The sequence below is a fragment of the Mixophyes fleayi genome, chromosome 8 (genome assembly GCF_038048845.1).
Source record: "Mixophyes fleayi isolate aMixFle1 chromosome 8, aMixFle1.hap1, whole genome shotgun sequence".
In the NCBI taxonomy this organism is placed as follows: Eukaryota; Metazoa; Chordata; class Amphibia; order Anura; family Limnodynastidae; genus Mixophyes; species Mixophyes fleayi.
This window is the reverse complement of record NC_134409.1, coordinates 140,818,602-140,836,560: the sequence shown is the minus strand read 5'-3', so window position 1 is coordinate 140,836,560 and position 17,959 is coordinate 140,818,602. Positions and strand designations below refer to the sequence as shown.

General features: G+C 43.6%; 2 protein-coding genes across 6 annotated transcripts in view; one reads left to right on the top strand and one right to left on the bottom strand.

Annotated features, from left to right (window-relative positions):
- Positions 1-17,959, bottom strand: part of LOC142099920 (uncharacterized) — a 263,337-nt gene that overhangs the window by 207,603 nt on the left and 37,775 nt on the right. The gene's annotated exons all lie outside the window — the stretch shown is intronic.
- CAMKV (CaM kinase like vesicle associated) overlaps positions 233-17,959 on the top strand; it is a 60,021-nt gene continuing 42,294 nt past the window's right edge. For 2 of the 4 annotated variants that reach the window (XM_075183899.1, XM_075183896.1), the window contains exon 1: positions 233-394. The gene's annotated coding sequence lies outside the window, so the exon portion shown is untranslated. Of the gene's footprint in view, positions 395-3,541; positions 3,562-15,079; positions 15,159-17,959 lie in introns of those variants that run through there. The other 2 variants (XM_075183898.1, XM_075183897.1) reach the window with 2 other exon arrangements.

Below are 17,959 nucleotides of genomic sequence, written 5' to 3'. Positions count from 1 at the left end.
TGACATATGAAAGATTATAAGATCTACAGTGGATATACAATGAGCCCCCATCATCATCATCAGTGTGAAGAGCAGATATACAGAATTATATATATACACTGAGCCCCTTACCACCATCATCACAGAGTGCGCACGACAATGTTAATAGGAATGGGTAGAGCTTAAAGTTTGCTTGTGATGTCATCCGGTGCCCCCCTCCTCCTGTGTGGGAGGGTCCCCATGTCAGTTTGAAGCTGTAAGTTTCACAAGGGGGCTTTAAGTGAAGAACACATGGAGGAGACAGCACCGTCCTGATCTGTGTGTGAGCGGAGACATCTGCCTGTGTGTGGGGTGAGGGACGCAGCGTCTGTGGGGAGAGGAACCATTCTTCCACCAGAAGTCCCACAATATTAAGGTGAGATAGTCTGCCTCTCTGGCACAAAAAGGAGGAAGATTTATTCTATAATATGGAATATACAGATGGATTAGTGACCTGCTGAGCTGACAATCTAGGAAAATAGGTACGGGAGACAATAGGATACCATCAGAGGCTCGGAGACCGCGTTATATGAACAGTGACACCCAGTGCATTAACCATTGTGCTGCCAAACTACCAGCTTCTTACATAACCGGACTCTAGTAACCATTTCATGGCCGGTCACAGGTTCGCAAATTCAAATTAACTCCCGATTTATAAAACATTTCGCCAATCCTGCAACATCTTCCCCACTTTCTATCCATACGCGCCGCTGCGTGTATTAGAAATGTCTTGTAGCTCTGCCTGGGGACTGAAGGGTTAATTACAGTAGAGTATTTCTGCAGCCTACAATGTGAGGTGCTATTTTGGCAGAGATTTTTGTCACCTACCAGACAGATTTGTGAAGGAATTAGGTCTGCTCTCCTGGGGGAGACCTCTCACTGCTGCTGCTCCTGGCTTCCTAATTGCCTCTAAACCCCCCCTTCCCCATAAATGCCTGTCACCCCCCCAGTGTTTGTATGGCCTGGGGGGTATGTAACAGCTGCACCTTCTGTACAACATCCCCACCCACTATAGTAACTGTACAATAAGTTTTCTTTAAATAAACGTGCAATGAGGCACTTTAACCTAAATAAGTATGTAGGTTATTTTTGTCACAGAGCAGTTGGATGCTTTTCTCTCATATCTGTGGCTGTGTTCTGCGTGCTTTGCACGGCTCTGCCTTAAGATTACATAAATCCCTTTAGTGCCATGAGGGACGGGCATCATATTCCTCTGCATGTTATGAGATTGTTCTGTACAATCTGCAATTGCTCTGCGTGAGTCTATTAAATATTTCTCCATGTGCCACAAGATTGTTCTCAGTGCCATGAGCCGATTGTGTTATTAGAGTGTGTTATGAGCCTCCTCTAAAATGTGTCCCATTTTGCTTCCTGAAATTGTGCAGCATGGCATTATGGATGGGTCTGCGCGCTGCGATATTGCGTCTCACCAGGGTGTAGTGTGCGCAGTCGCTGCGATTCCTGTGTTGTATATGGCGTGCTGTATAACTTCTGCACTTTAACACTTCACCTGTGTGTTATTATATTGCTGTAAGTGTTGTTGTTGAATATTGTACAACAGACTGGTTTCCCATGCTGTGAAATCACTCTATATAAGATGAGGCATACACTGTATACACTGGAAGCAGAGAACCAGCTCTGTGTATTAGGAGTGTACTATTATTAGGAATTACTAGTGATAGGTCTTGTTCTGTTTGTCAGGGCTGTACTTTATCACATTTCCTATGGTAGATTTGGAATTGTAATTATGCACATGTACTTACTAATTATATACATATATATTATACTTTCAACAGTATTTGGGTCGTCAGATATTTTGGGGGGTTTCTTCTTTGTTTTGACTCCCTCTTTTTCTAGACCGTGGAGATGAATTGTGTTGTTTTAATGTCACCACCTCCCGCCTGAGATCACATTTTTCCCCTGGTATTGACCATTTTACTGATTTGTTGGACTCGGGTGTTGGATGGAACTTTCAGAGTGTGTTGAAGCCTTTTCTACTTTTACCAGAAATGGGACCAGTTTCTAGTTATGAGCAGTTATTTTCAGCCGAGCACAAGGTGGTAATATTGGTACACTGTCCAACACTTCAGAAGTTGCAATGTGATAATATATCTGCATATACTGGGAATAAACATGTCATCTTTCAGATGTATTAAACTGGGTTTATACATTTTCTGAGATGTGTTTACTGGATATAAATATTTTGTAAATAGAAATGTGAGTATTTATTGTATCTTATTCTATTTAAATTCCTATTTGATATCTGAGATTATTTTATATAAATGAGAGAGATTACTAAATGTGTCCAAAAGACAAGTTTAATGTAGTGACTCATGTATTTATGTAACTGAAGCTTTTACGTGCTGTAATCCATTATTCTGTAATGTGCTTTCAACAAAATTGATATTTTAAGAGGAAAAATAAAAATGTGTTGTTACCTCCTTCAGCCCAAATGACAACACATCAGCACCATCCAAGTAGATTGGAGATTAAAAAATGAATCAGACTAATTAAACACTGTAATTATCACCATGTCATTAAAACCATCATACAAATCCATGTTTAATAGGTGGGAATCCTGTTTATATATAAGGAACAATTATATCATTTTCTAGCTTTCGTCCACTTTCCTGGTGGCAATACCGCTGTGTAATTCAGCCCCACAGTCCTCCTGTAAGTCTTATATCACCACGTTTACAAAGGTCTCTGTCTGTACTCTGTTCCTGCACCAGTCAAACCCTTATGCCTGGTCCTGGCTAGTACAAGTTAATATCCTAATACTAATACTAATCAGTGATCTCAGTGTGCACCTGTTCCTTCTACTTTCCTACTGGGGTTTGTAATAGATTATAAGCACCTGACTCATCAAGGCAGGTATTCTGAGCGCAATCTGCGTTTAGTATTATACACACATATTTAGGCTTTGCGTACCGAATTTATCAAGGATCAGATCTTCGGATACGTGCGCTGTTGAATTCAGGTGTAGGTCTGCTGTGCACTACTGCACAAGATGCTGCACGATACGTCCAATACTTATGTGATTTATAAATTGGCAAAAGGAACGCACAGAAAAATAAAAAAAAATATTGAATTAATGTCACCTGTTAATAATAATAAAGGCATTAATAATAAAACAGTTAAAAAAAGTATTTTTTCTCTCCATTAAATAGATTTATTAGGATGATCTTAATGTCTACTGAGCATAAAATATTTTTTTTTACAGCTGCTACAAAACACATGTTATAGCTGCATATGAGACTGTCATCACTAGTGATCAGGACTTAGACCAGCCCCTTAGCTGGAGCAAGAGATACGGCAGAAAAACAAGCAGCTTTGAGGCCACAGAGCTGGATTCGGAGGTCGCTATGTGCGCTTGAGTTTGGCGTGCCCTTACTGTACAGAGACTACGGCAAAACGCCCCTTCCCCACCCCGTTCACTCCCCAAAACCGTTGGCTGTAGTAAGTGTCCTTTGCGTTCACAGACGAACCTCCCAGTTCTGCACATGCGCAGATTGATTTTGCGATTGATACCTGCCTTGATGAGTGAGTAAAATCCTACATCTACTGCTGTTGTCACAAAACAGATTTCTTTTCTATAGTAACAGAAAGGGACGAGTCCATGTTTTATAGAGAGACCTAAGTAATAGTGTGATATAATGTTGTTTTATCATTGTCAGTGATTGTTCTAGGGGGCTAACAGAACTAAATATAAAGTAGAAAATTGTTAACAATGTCCCCGGGTTACTATGTGGCAAAATGTAAATGACTCCAGGTAGTTATGATTATTGATAAGGTGTATTTTGGGTTTTGTTTTTAGTCCCTCTTTATGTAAAAATAATTGAGAAGGAAATTTACATAAAGAGTTCTCATCCAGAACATCTCCACTAGCACCAACCCTGAGATTGCACAAGCTGCTCAGACTTAACCACACACCATCTGGGGAGGCCAGTCACCCATGGGGCAAGGTCCAATGCCATTCCTTAACATCATGTGTCTTTAGCTCTCTCAAACTCTTAGCAAACAAAACTGATTACAAAGGATTACAAGAGAGTATTATTTTGGCATCTCTGCCCCTTCTAAGATTTGGAATCAGGAAAGAAACTCCAAGTACCTTAATTTTAGATTCTTATTTTAGGCTGCCCAAAGCTTCCTTATCAGTGTCATCAGTTTTTCCTGTTGGAGGAAGACTTTTACCCTGTGTAGTTGTATCCCTTTCATCAATCTCCTTTTAAGAAACTCCAGAATCTATAATAATGTGGTACCCCGTCTGTAATAGCTTCCATATTCTAGGCTGCGGCTCTGGCTGTTCTCCTTGTCTGATGGAAAGTGTACAACCTCACATCCTGTAATAGGGATCAGTCAGTCCCCATAATGTCATAGACAGGGTTACTACATGATGACAAAAAATTGTCTTATTAAATTGAATCCTTGATTTTGGAAAATGATTGATATCTGGTACAGCCAAAATAACTGGGAGAATCAAATTATCTTTGGGCAGAAGAGAATGATTTCTACTGAAACTTGAGACTGATCTTCATATCTCCTAAATTGCTGACACTGGAGGGATGGAAGTTCCGCTTAATGGACATGTCATGGAGCAGGACCATCACTCCTGTAAAGGGAGAATGCAGAAGATCTAGGTTTTGGCACTTTCCCTGGTGGCCATCAAGTCTGTTTTAGGAATATCAGCTCTGTGTTAAGTATAGAAAGTCACATTATTCACCAGCCACTCTCCAGATAACGATGGGACTGCCGAGCTTGTCATTTCTCCTGACGAGCATTGCAGAAATCTGAAGCAAGTCGTTTTCCACCCAGAAGGGGCTCGGTACAGTGGTTGATTTGTCTAATTGGATCTTTCCTGGAAGCTGTCAGGCCATGGAAACTGTCCTCATTTCTCTCATGATGAAAATGATCTTTCCTAGACCCTGTGCCTTTCCCCATGTGAACCAACATACATAGTGATACATCCACTGTCACCAGCGCCCACTTGCAGTTCCGGGGGACCCTCCCTTCCTTGAGTGTTTGGTAGCACATCGGAGAAAGTAGTTTCTCTGAGAGGATCGTAACTAATTTGCAGTAAGTCCAAGTTCCCGTTCCATAGTTTGGAACATTTCCTGTAATAAAGGGCTTATGCCAACAAGTTCCTGAAACGACTTTTGTTATCGTTGCCATCAAACCCAAACGCTCATCGCAAGTTTTAAAATTCACTCATGATATTAATGTGGAAGCCGTTGACTTTGATAAAAAGATCCAAACCCATGCCTAGATGACAAACCTGTCTGAGAAGTGTCTCGTTCACAATCCAGTTGAGAGTCCCTAATACTTGTACAATCTATTTAGAGCTTTCTGAGAAAGAAATATTGATACGACTTTCAGTATTCCGATCACCTGGATATGAACCATGTATTCTTCACCTTTAGTTTGGAGGTCACCACAATCCACATTTTCATACAAGAAACTCTTTGGCTGATATGATGCTATATGGAAGCTTAGTACGCTGGTAACCAGTCACTTGGCCTTTGAAGCCTTCCAATGGGCAGTGAATATATGGACAATGTGCCATAGAGGCTGCACCCACAATGCTTCCCCCACTGGCATCTCATACTTGTCCATTTTCAAGAAGGAAACAGAAACACAAATTGCATGTCATGAAACCTTTAGGAATGATGACAACAAAAAGAATAAATGATATTTCCCATCATAGCTGCCAACTTTCTGTTATTGGAGGGACAGTCCCAGTTTTTAAAGATTTATCTCTAGAAATGTGCCTATATTTCAGAATTCACCATCTATACAGTACAATTCCTGTTATTTTGTATAGTGGATGCATTCGCCACTACTACTATAATTCCCTGGGAATTATAAATTAATATTCATTGGATGAGATCTTTCAATAAGTGACATTATAACAAGTTCGGTAAACGTACCATGGTAGTCCTCAGATGTGGACTACACCACACATAACGTGCGGAAACATCCCTAATTTCTGGCAGAAACAGGTATCCAGGGAAAAAGTGGGATCATCTAATACAGGCCTGTCCAACCTGCGGCCCTCCAGATGTTGTGAAACTACAAGTCCCAGCATGCCCTTCCAGCTATCAACTGGTTGTCTACTAGCAAAGCATGCTGGGACTTGTAGTTTCACAACACCTGGAGGGCCGCAGGTTGGACAAGCCTGATCTAATAATAATCTTCTGTCATGGATCCGGAGTCATACTTTGAATAGAATCTAGAGGTACACAAATAACAATGACCACTCCCTCTGTTATCTTGGGTAGGTCTACTACCTTCTCTGTGAGTGGCTGGAAAATGGCAAAGTATCGGCACGCCATGCGTCATTCTGCTTCACCTAGTGATAATTATCTCCATACACGTCACTACAACCCTACACCCTGCCAGAACCACCCCCTTCATTAATATCAACCTCGCTTCTCCTCAAACAATACGTCACAAATAAATCATCTATTACTATGTTATGTTTAAATGATTTGTTTCCTGGAGCGGCATCACTGGGCCGTCCCCAAAGTTTTACTATGGGGTCTTGTGATGCACGCTGGCAACATACAGGAACACACCACTCTAATAAAGTACAGCAACACGCCACGCTGATAATGTACAGGAACACGCCACACTAATAACATACAAGAACACGCCACGCTTATAAAGTACATCAACACGCCACGCTGATAATGTACAGGAACACGTCACACTAATAACATACAAGAACACGCCATGCTTATAAAGTACATCAACACGCCACACTGATAATGTACAGGAACATGCCACACTGATCATGTACAGGAAGGAACACGCCACACTGATCATGTACAGGAACACGCCACACTAATAACATACAGGAACACGCCACGCTTATAAAGTACATCAACACGCCACGCTGATAATGTACAGGAACATGCCACGCTGATAATGTACAGGAACATGCCACGCTTATAAAGTACATCAACACGCCACGCTGATAATGTACAGGAACATGCCACACTGATCATGTGCAGGAACACGCCACACTAATAACATATAAGAACACGCCACGCTGATAATGTACAGGAACACGCCACGCTGATAATGTACAGGAACATGCCACACTGATCATGTACAGGAACACGCCACACTGATCATGTGCAGGAACACGCCACACTAATAACATATAAGAACACGCCACGCTGATAATGTACAGGAACACGTCACTCTGATAATGTACAGGAACACGCCACGCTGATAATGTACAAGAACATGCCACACTGATCATGTACAGGAACATGCCACACTTATAACATACATGAACACACCACGCTGATATGGTACAGGAACATACCACAATAATAACATACAGAACACGCCATGCTGATAATGTACAGGAACATACCACACTGATAATGTACAGGAACATACCACACTGATAATGTACAGGAACATACCACACTGATAATGTACAGGAACATACCACACTGATAATGTACAGGAACATGCCACACTGATAATGTACAGGAACATGCCACACTAATAATGACAATGATATAATGGATATGCTTCGCTTATACTTCATCTAGGGCAAGGTTATGTAAAGTAGAGTTGTACATACATTAGTCCTAACAGGGTGGTCCTAACTGTGCTCATATACATATGGCAGTGAGCATTGAGCAACCTCTGTCAGCAGTTCTGACATCCTAGGAAAAATCCTCCCCTACAACATTTCACCTTCTTAGGTGTAATTTCAATACTGGGAGACTTTCTGGGACAAATTTATGTATTTGTCCCTAGTACTCTGATGCGGGTGGATGGCAGATATTATGTCATTATATCACATGCTGGCAGTGGCTGGTGCACCGGGGTCCACGGAGATAATACATGGGGAGCACAGCGACTGGGCGGATGGAGAGAGGCCCGCCCACCTCCAGTCCCCATAGTGCCCCACTCCCTGCACCTAGGGTAGTTCTGTACACAATTCCTGCTCTCCCTGAACATGACATGATCCAGAGGATACTCACCTAGAGGAAATCATCTTATGCTGCAGGGGGGCAAATTCAACATGTGCAGACATATTTATAGTTGGGACGGGGCATGTATGTGTGTGCTACACGCAGGAGCAGCCAGTATTCCCCCCGCATAATTAGTAATTCCTTTATATACCCCCCACCCTCAGTGCAACGTGGTTTGTCCAGGAGCAAATTTGCTCCTTCTTTTGCTTTGCGCCTCACCCTGAATGTGGATCCATGTTACAATAAACCAGCGTCCAGCGTATATTCTCCTATATTCTATATTTGTGTCAGAACAGAGCTGGTTCACGTGTAAATGGATTTACTCCCGTTCTAGTATCCGGACACTGATAAATGACTGTGCTGTGATAGTATGAGCGGGTCCCCGGAGAGGAGGGGTGCAGAGAGGGAGATTTCCAGCTGTGGGGAGGGTCTGAATTATATTTAGGCTATAATGACATGTTGTGCATGGATGGGGGTTTGGGTAATAACACTGCAGCAATGTTAAACTTCTGTGAAGGGGGTGTCAAGTATTGGGAACAAACACTTAAATAGTCTCTATACAATAGTGTGCTGACAGCATCAAACTTTACACAAGTATAAGGGGGGTTCTCAGGAACACACAACAAAATATGAAAGGACCAATCAACAGAATATAATCCAAGGCTCATGTGTATCTGTGTAATACATACCCACATATATACATACATGCAAAAATACAAATATACCTACATACATACTTACATATCTCCATACAAACATACCTACATACATACCTGCAGTCCTACATACATACATACATGCAGTCCTACATACATACATGCAGTCCTACATACATACCTACAGTCCTACATACATACCTGCAGTCCTGCATACATACCTGCAGTCCTACATACATACAGTCCTACATACATACCTACAGTCCTACATACATACATGCAGTCCTACATACATACCTACAGTCCTACATACATACCTGCAGTCCTGCATACATACCTGCAGTCCTACATACATACAGTCCTACATACATACCTACAGTCCTACATACATACATGCAGTCCTACATACATACCTACAGTCCTACATACATACCTGCAGTCCTGCATACATACCTGCAGTCCTACATACATACAGTCCTACATACATACCTACAGTCCTACATACATACATGCAGTCCTACATACATACCTACAGTCCTACATACATACCTGCAGTCCTGCATACATACATACATACATACATACATACATACATACAGTCCTACATACATACCTGCAGTCCTACATACATACATGCAGTCCTACATACATATATATCACAAAAATACATGTTGGGCAGGTGATAGCAGTGGGTGGATGGGGAGTGAGAGATGATTGAACTATTGGAGTCTGTTTGAAATTTGATCATCTCACCTGATTCAATGAACTCAAACTTTTGGTTGGACCTGTCTCAAAAATGTAGAAGTTTGTTTTTGGTTCACCCGCCAGTGCTGTGTATTCTATACCAGCTACTGACTACCAGATACATCCCAGGAAAGTCAGGACAACATGACAGATGAATGGAGTCAGATACATCCCAGGAAAGTCAGGACAACATGACAGATGAATGGAGTCAGATACATCCCAGGAAAGTCAGGACAACATGACAGATGAATGGAGTCAGATACATCCCAGGAAAGTCAGGACAACATGACAGATGAATGGAGTCAGATACATCCCAGGAAAGTCAGGACAACATGACAGATGAATGGAGTCAGATACATCCCAGGAAAGTCAGGACAACATGACAGATGAATGGAGTCAGATACATCCCAGGAAAGTCAGGACAACATGACAGATGAATGGAGTCAGATACATCCCAGGAAAGTCAGGACAACATGACAGATGAATGGAGTCAGATATATCCCAGAAAAGTCAGGACAACATGACAGATGAATGGAGTCAGATACGTGCCAGAAAGGTCAGGAATGCATTGTACGGTCAGAGGAAACAGAACAGGACCAACAGACATTCCTCTGAATGTGACATATGACACGGAAGCCAATGCTACATGTATGTGCACAACAGACTAACATGCCAACATTTTATAATAGTTTCCTGCTGAGCCGGAGCACCACAATCCAATTCCTCAATAAATATTAACTTAAAAAGTCCAGAGAGTAAGTAAAGATGGCGAGAATGTAATCTAACTTGCCAAAAAAGATGCATTATACTGTGCAGTCGGTCAATGTTGAAAAATAGGGACATTTCAAGGGACCAATCCTTAAAGTCTGGGACTGTCCCCGGGAATTATGGGAAGTCATCAGTTATGGACTGGCTGAATATATTGGTAAATGCTTCGGTGACAAGTAAAACTTATGAGCCATATGTGAGAAATAGACGTGTATAATACACACACACGTGTTCCCTTATGTATACAGAACATGTTTCGCAGGACGGTAAGGCAGTGAGGATTGCTGGTTCTCCAGGAATTACTGTATAATATCAGTTGCAAGGCTTCAGGTGACAGAGCGCTCGTAGGGTACACAAGTCACAGGACTTCAGGCTGCTGAGATCAGACACTGCGGTACCAGTAAGACATTAAATGCTGAGCTAGAATACACATGGGGAACATTACTGCCATTAGTTTCATGCGGGTTCAATAACGGATTACAGGGGAAATTACACCAACAATAATGCACTTATTAGCAGAACTGCTGCAATCATATGTCAAAGGCCCAACACTGAGGAACATATATTGGTGTCTATATAACATTGTGTGGGAAGTAAATATATTGCTCTCATGTACTGCATTTAATAATACGTAGATAGGAGACAAACATGTTAGTGTTAGAATTGTAGCTTATTTGATTCCATCTCAGATACTGTACATACATGTGCAGCATGGGGTCATTCTGAGATACTGTATATATGTGTGCAGCATGGGGTGATTATGAGATACTGTACATACATGTGCAGCATGGGGTCATTCTGAGATACTGTACATACATGTGCAGCATGGGGTCATTCTGAGATACTGTACATATGTGTGCAGCATGGGGTCATTCTGAGATACTGTACATACGTGTGCAGCATGGGGTCATTCTGAGATACTGTACATACGTGTGTAGCACGGGGTTATTCTGAGATACTGTACATACGTGTGCAGCATGGGGTCATTCTGAGATACTGTACATACATGTGCAGCATGGGGTCATTCTGAGATACTGTACATACGTGTGCAGCATGGGGTCATTCTGAGATACTGTACATATGTGTGCAGCATGGGGTCATTCTGAGATACTGTACATACGTGTGCAGCATGGGATCATTCTGAGATAGTGTACACACGTGTGCTCAACAGGGTCATTCTGAGATACTGTACATACGTGTGCAGCATGGGGTCATTCTGAGATACTGTACACACGTGTGCTCAAGAGGGTCATCCTGAAATACTGTACACACGTATGCTCAACGGGGTCATTCTGAGATAGTGTACACATGTGTGCTCAACGGGGTCATTCTGAGATACTGTACACACGTATGCTCAACGGGGTCATTCTGAGATAGTGTACACACGTATGCTCAACTGGCACATTCTGAGATAGTGTACACATGTGTGCTCAACTGGCACATTCTGAGATACTGTACACATGTGTGCTCAACTGGCACATTCTGAGATAGTGTACACATGTGTGCTCAACGAGGTCATTCTGAGATACTGTACACACGTGTGCTCAACTGGCACATTCTGAGATACTGTACACACGTGTGTTCAACGGGGTCATTCTGAGATAGTGTGCACATGTGTGCTCAACTGGCACATTCTGAGATACTGTACACATGTGTGCTCAACTGGCACATTCTGAGATAGTGTACACACGTGTGCTCAACTGGCACATTCTGAGATACTGTACACACGTGTGCTCAACGGGGTCATTCTGAGATAGTGTACACATGTGTGCTCAACTGGCACATTCTGAGATACTGTACACATGTGTGCTCAACTGGCACATTCTGAGATAGTGTACACATGTGTGCTCAACGGGGTCATTCTGAGATAGTGTACACATGTGTGCTCAACGGGGTCATTCTGAGATAGTGTACACACGTGTGCTCAACTGGCACATTCTGAGATACTGTACACACGTGTGCTCAACGGGGTCATTCTGAGATAGTGTACACATGTGTGCTCAACTGGCACATTCTGAGATACTGTACACACGTGTGTTCAACGGGGTCATTCTACTTTTCCTAAATCTGAAATAGGCCAGTTTTGTAAATTCCTGAGTCCAGACCAATTACCACTAATAACACTTCTTTATAAACGTAAAAACTGGAGACAAATGTTGAAATTCACCATGCGCTAAGTCAGTAACTATGTTTTCTTCTCCACCTGTACACGTTGCTGACAGTCTGCACCACAAATCAGCTGATGATTGTCTCTATAGAATATTCCTCTTACAGCCTATGTGACTAATGCCAGGTGAGTCACTCACATATACAATCTAGCAGACAGTTCTCCTTAATAAGAACATTGCATTGTGCACATATCCTAGAATATTCATGGTCGGTACCAGAATGGATTAATTACAGAAGAAATCTAAAAATGACAATTACATTAAAACGTTCAGGGACAATATGACCTGAAGTATAGAGACGTAATAAGGTAATGTAGATACTAATAGACAACAAGGAGCGTAGACGATTGATGGGAAGATAGAATAAAAATATGGGATTACTAGGAGATTTCATAGGTCAATTAGACAGAGATCAGCACTGATAATCGCAGGTCTAATGAGACACCGATGTACTGGAACCTTCAGGCAAGAAGTAGTGCAATGAAGGAATACAGATAAAATAAGTTACTCGGGAGACTGGTGTCTGAATTACCACCTTATAATGGAACAGGCCTATAATAACAAGGGAAATAAGAGATTGTTGTGCTGACGTATGACACAAGACGTCCTGGAGCAGGGATAAGGCAATAAGATGATGTTACACTAGTAATAAAATACTAAGGAGTTGCCTTATGGCAAATCACTAACGGGGGCACTGACTGATCTTATTGTGCACGATAACTGCAGAATAGATTTGATTTTATTCACTGTTGAGATATTCAGGAAATATCCACAGGCTCAGTATGATCCAGCGACTGTTTCCACCCTGTACTGTTATAGCACCATCAGAATATATTTACCAGCCGCTCCCCACATTCTGGCTGATGCTACTGTCACCCTCATTGCTCAGTACTTCTACGCTGATTTCATTTCATTGTGATCGGAACTAAGATTTGGGGAACACAATGTAACAGATAAAAATATTGCTACTTGTAATTATAAATTACTGGGTTTGCGGATGAGCAGGAAGTAGCAGCTAATTGTTTCAATGTAATACTCTAGAATTATTATTTCATTGCTTTGCTTGTTACTTTGATAGACATGTAAAGCAACAATAACATTGAAAATGTATTAGTAAAAGGCCAGTTCCTTGTGGGTTTAGTATAGTACTTACATGTACCAATGTTCTTTTGTGTAACTGGGAACTCAGATAGTTCTGTGCCCGATGCAGGCCAATAATGTGATAAATATGTAACATTACTCTCCCTCCTGTCTCGTTCTCCTGTCTCCCATTTACTCTCTCTCTCCAATCTCCCTTCTCTCTCTCTCTAGTCTCCCTGACTTCTTTCCTGTCTCCTGTCTCCCGCTCTCTCTCCCTCTCCTGTCTCCCCATTTTCTGTCCTGTCTCCCATCTCTCTCTCTCTCTTGTCCAATCTCCTGTCTCCCCCTTCTCTCTCTCGTCTCTTTCTTTCTCCTGTCTCCCCTCACTATCTGTCTCCCCCTCTCTCTTTCTCCCTTCTCTCTCCAGTCTCCCATCTCTCTTTCTCCTGTCTCTCTCTTTTGTCTCCTCCTTCTCTCTTTCCCATCTCTCTCTCCTGTCTCCCATCTCTCTCTCTCTCCCGTCTCTATCTCTCCTGTCTCCCCTCTCTCCTCTCTCCCATCTCTCTCTCTCCTGCCTCCCCTCTCTCCTCTCTCTCTCTCCCCTCTCTTCTCTCACCCATCTCTCTCTCTCCTGTCTCCCCTCTCTCCCGTCTCTATCTCTCCTGTCTCCCCTCTCTCTCCTGTCTCCCCTCTCTCCTCTCTCTCCTGTCTCCCCTCTCTCCTCTGTCTCCCCTCTCGCCCATCTCTCTCTCTCCTGTCTCCCCTCTCTCCCATCTCTCTCTCTCCTGTCTCCCCTCTCTCCCATCTCTCTCTCTCTCTCTCCTGTCTCCCCTCTATCCCCCCATCTCTACCCAGTCTCCAGCGATGAATGTGTCTCCCCGCTCTCCCTGCACCCCAGCTGTCTGTGTACCCCCAGCCTGAGTATTGCACGTGTCAGATTGACGCTGTAATAGCAGTAGCTGGATACGGTGGCTGTGGATGGGTTTCCATGGTAACGCCCAGATTTAACCCCACTATAAAGTTCCACCCTCCGCATGTACCTGAGCCAAGGACACCATTTTTATTGTGTGACTCACTAATGCCAGTACCCCACACACAATGCACACATGCTCTGCACATACACTGCTCTGCATGATGCTCCCATGAGCCGTGTGCGTTACACACATGCTGGGCATATTGCAGTGCTGTTAGTACTGCCATACATGTCCGTGTCTGCCCGCATTGTGCCATGCTCTCTCCTTACAGTTACAGAACTCTCTTATATTATGCCCTGTGTGTATTATAGAGGGTTAAAGTGTTGAGTGTAATTTGTACTCTGCCCCAAGGTAAATTGCAATGTTCTGTCTGTATGAAGAGCGCTCTGTCACGTTGCTTTACTTCTTCTTGGGGACCCGGGGCGAAACTAGATGACGCCACATCTCTTGTGACTTTCTGGAATAAGGGGAAAGAATTCTATACACACCATGATGACCTCATGTTGGATTTAAGAGATAAATGAAAACTGTTGAGATCATTTTGCAAATCAAGTCAGAAACTTGTACAATGTTTTACCATAAATGCTGCAATAATATACTGTACTTATAATACTGCTTATTGTGTGCTGCAGAGCTCCGTACTGGTAACTGGTCCACATACAAACCCTGATTCATCTCAACGTGCATTTTCTGTAAATGCGCACGTAAATCAGCTCTGCGTACTCTCGAATTCAACAAGGAGCGGATCTCAAGGTACGTGCGCTGATGAATTTAGGTGTAAGTCTGCTTTGCTCTACTAGACCAGACACTGCGGGATACGTCCAATGCCTATGTGAATTATGAATTCGCAAATTCACAGAAGACAAAATAAATATGGAAATAATGTCACGTTTTACTCTTATAGGCATTAATGACAAAATATTTTTAAAAAAGTGTTTTTGTCTAAAAAAAAATTCCTAATGAAATACATTTATTAGGATATTCTTAATGTCTACTGAACATAAAATACATCTTTACACTTGCTCCTATTTGCAAACACATGTTATAGCATGCATCCGAGACTGACATCACTACTGCTCAGGACTTGGCAGTAGCTGGAGCAAGAGATACGGCAGAAAACAAGTAACTTTGAGACACCCAGAGCTTGATTCGGACATGGCTGCGTGCTCTCGATCTTTGGCACGGCCTTACTGTACATTGACTGCAGCAAAACGCCCCTTCCTCGCCCCGTTCAAGCCCCTAAATTGTAGGCTGTAGTAAGTGTCCTTTGCGCTCGAAAACAAAGCGGACATGGCTGTGCTTACTGGCGTATGCTCTGGCTCTGGAAATGCGCAAAATGATTTTGCATACGATACGCTCAAAATCGGCAGATACATGTCTGGATGAATTAGGCCCATACAAACTTACTGTAGGTGTAGGGTCACTCTAGGGTCGGAGGCGGCTGCCCCGTGAACTCGCCCCTCTGAGATCCTCTTCTGCACTGACTGTCTTTTAATGTCTAGTTGTCTGTTTAGCTCCATTTATCTTCACAACAACTTCTGTCTTAAATGCACAATCTCCATTAATAAAATGTGATGATAATCTTCATTGTGCCCGGGGGCAGTGCTGTGATCACATCACTTGTGGCTTTAGTACTTCCCCATGCGGACCAAACTCCTCTTTGCTTGGTTTTCATGTATAAAGAACATGCTCTAAACCTCCATCCGAAATATATAGGACACAGATGTAAATCACAGATAGATTCACTTTAATGGATCTCCCAATCAGGTAGAAACCACCCATTTACACACATGTGGCTGAAAAAATAGCTTTTTTTATTATTCAATGTTAATTCCACCCACAATTATCAATAGGATTGTAGTGTTAAACAATAATTTAAAAAACAAAATCTTACTCACCAGTGCTCCGGTGACCCCCTGATTTGGTGTGTCCCCTGAGCCTGTGACAGTCAGGGCAGAAGATCCTGTCTCCCACTCTCTGGAATCTGTCTGACCACCCTACTCGGTGTCAGTTATATGGATCCTTATGGGAGATGCTCCTTGCAGATGTACTCTGGCTTCTCAGCTATAATAGCTGCTTTCTGATGATGTTATAACAATCTATCAGCTGACTGACTCTCTGTATCCCGTCCAAGCCATTACTTTCTCTATACATCCCTCTCTCTCCTGTGTACCCATCTCTCTCCTATCCCCCACAACCCTCTATCCTACCCTCCCAAACCCCACTCTCCTACCCCTTGTCTCTTTTGCCCCCTACCCCTCTCTCCTCCCCACCAACTCCTCTATCCTATCCTACCCTCTCTTTACTATCCCCTTCCTCCCACCCTTCTATCCTATCCCCTCCTCCCGCTCTCTGCTATCCCCCCACCCCTCTATCCTATCCCCTCCTCCCTCTCTCTGCTATCCCCCCACCCCTCTATCCTATCCCCTCTTCCCTCTCTCTCCTATCCCCCCACCCCTCTATCCTATCCCCTCCTCCCTCTCTCTGCTATTCCCCCACCCCTCTATCCTATCCCCTCCTCCCTCTCTCTGCTATCCCCTCCTCCCTCTCTCTGCTATCCCCCCCACCCCTCTCTCCTACCCTCCCAAACCCCTCTCTCCTATCCCCCACCCCTCTCTCCTACCCCCTGTCTCTGTTACCCCCTACCCCTCTCTCCTATCCCACCAACTCCTCTATCCTACCCTCTCTTTCCTATCCCCTTCCTCCCTCTCTCTGCTATCCCCCCACCCCTCTATCCTATCCCACCCTCCCTCTCTCTGCTATTCCCCCACCCCTCTATCCTATCCCCTCCTCCCTCTCTCTGCTATCCCCCCCACCCCTATATCCTATCCCCTCCTCCCTCTTTCTGCTATCCCCCCACCCCTCTCTCCTACCCTCCCAAACCCCTCTCTCCTATCCCCCACCCCTCTCTCCTACACCCTGTCTCTGTTACCCCCTACCCCTCTCTCCTATCCCACCACCCCTCTATCCTATCCGCTCCTTCCTCTCTCTGCTATCCTCCCACCCCTCTATCCTATCCCCTCCTCCCTCTCTCTGCTATCCCCCTACCCCTCTATCCTATCCCCTCTTCCCTCTCTCTCCTATCCCCCACAACCCTCTATCCCACCCTCCCACACCCCTCTCTCCTATCCCACCAACTCCTCTATCCTATCCTACCCTCTCTTTCCTATCCCCTTCCTCCCTCTCACTGCTATCCCCCCCATCCCTCTTTCCTATCCCCTTCCTCCCTCTCTGCTATTCCCCCCACCCCTCTCTCCTACCCTCCCAAACCCCTCTCCTATCCCCCACCTCTCTCTCCTACCCCCGTCTGCTACCCCCCTACCCCTCTATCCTATACCATCCCTTCTCTCCTATCCCCCCCCACCCCTCTATCCTATCCCACCCCCCTCTCTTCTTTCCCAACCCCCTCTCTCCTATCCCCCGCCCCCTCTCTGCTACTGATTTCCTAACTTTGGGGCTTAATAGTAGATTCAGGTTTCTTTCTTTGTTGCCAAATTGTAATTTTGTTAAACATTTATTTTCTGCTGATTGTTGTTCACCACATACTGCAGAAT